Here is a 1,689-nt window from a genome sequence, read left to right on the forward strand (position 1 = left end):
TAATTATAATTATAACTTATCATATTAAGCAATACTGGAAATCCCATTAAAATCTATAGATATTTTAGTCTTCAGTTTGCCGAATTTCCAACGGACCGAAAAATAGTATGAAGAAACAAGGAAGGAAAAGAATGATGGGGAGTCATTAGGATAATTAAGAATAATATAATAATAAATAGTGATGGAAAGTATTGATAGGATATATGTGAAAGACACGAATAAGAAATGTCATGATTCGCTATAAAAAATATCAAGCACCAATAATTATCCCCGTACATTGCCCACACTCTGAATAATGAATGGGTCATGTTGCCTAAATAGTGACACCCTTTCAGCACGTAGCACTGACACGACCTTCACATAAACTGGGTCAGGGTGACGCTAGAAGAAAAAGCGCATTGTTTTTTGGACCAAGTCTCCTTCATTTCTCTGAGTGACTCTCATTCTCTTATCTGGCTCTGCGTCACGGGCTTCTTTATTATTTCAATTAATATTACTAATTATAAACTGTTATTTATTATCATTCCAATTAATATTATTTTTAGCCGTTATTTATTATTAATTAAATTAATATTAGTAATTATAAGCCGTTATTTATTATTTCACTTAACATTGTTAATTATACGCCGTTATTTATTATATTTCAATTAATATTAGTTATGATGAGCTGTTATTGTGCACACTTGACCACCGCTTGTCTAGCCACGTCGTCTGCCAAGCGCGTGGCCTTGAAAACGTGACAACTCGGGCGTGTAGTGGGCGCTAGAAACTGTCGCTCTCAGTGTTACGTGAGCGATTCTGGGCCCGCTTGGCAGCCTGAGGCCCGCTTGGCAGCGTGGGACCCACTTGGCAGCCTGGGGCCCTCTTGGCAGCCTGGGACCCGCTTGGCAGCCTGGGGCCCGCTTGGCAGCCTGGGGCCCGCTTGGCAGCCTGGGGCAACATGTGCGCGTCGCTGTTTTATTGTTTGCTATTCTTGACTCGCCAGAGCGCCGCGTGCCCCGTGACATGAGGCAACCCGCAACACGCGTGCCCCGTGACATGAGGCAACCCGCAACACGCGTGCCCCGTGACTGTATGCCCCCCCCGTGTGTTTGTGTGTGGCGGGGAGGGGGTGAGGGCCGAGGCAGAGGCCTCCATATTGGTTATTTGTCTAGACATATTCTCCAAAAAGCAACAATATGTAATTAATAATAGTAATAAGTATTTCATTATTAGTAATTCTTATTATAGATTAATTATTAGGTTATCCAATATAATCCTCCCGGTAAATTAGAGCCCCAGCTGGCAGCTGTACTCTGGTTGGCCGCTTATAAACCGCTCGCTGTTTTATTACTGACTGTAACCTGTTTTATTACTGACTGTAACCTGTTTTATTACTGACTGTAACCTGTTTTATTACAGACTGTAACCTGTTTTATTACAGACTGTAACCTGTTTTATTACAGACTGTCACCAGACTGTAACCAATCGCTCTGCATACACAAACTGTCGCGCTGCTATATTACACATTATATATAGTTTTTTATTAATTATTAGTAAAAGTGTTATCGTTGCAGTAGTTATTAGTGATAGTGTTATTATCATGTCACTAATTATTAATGATAGTAGATATTACTTTAGATCAATTTAAGTAGAAATTACTTTAGATAAATTTAAGTAGATATTACTTTAGATTAATCTAAGTATACT

This window comes from Hyalella azteca, unplaced genomic scaffold (assembly GCF_000764305.2).
Source record: "Hyalella azteca isolate HAZT.00-mixed unplaced genomic scaffold, Hazt_2.0.2 contig6140, whole genome shotgun sequence".
Lineage (NCBI taxonomy): Eukaryota > Metazoa > Arthropoda > Malacostraca > Amphipoda > Hyalellidae > Hyalella > Hyalella azteca.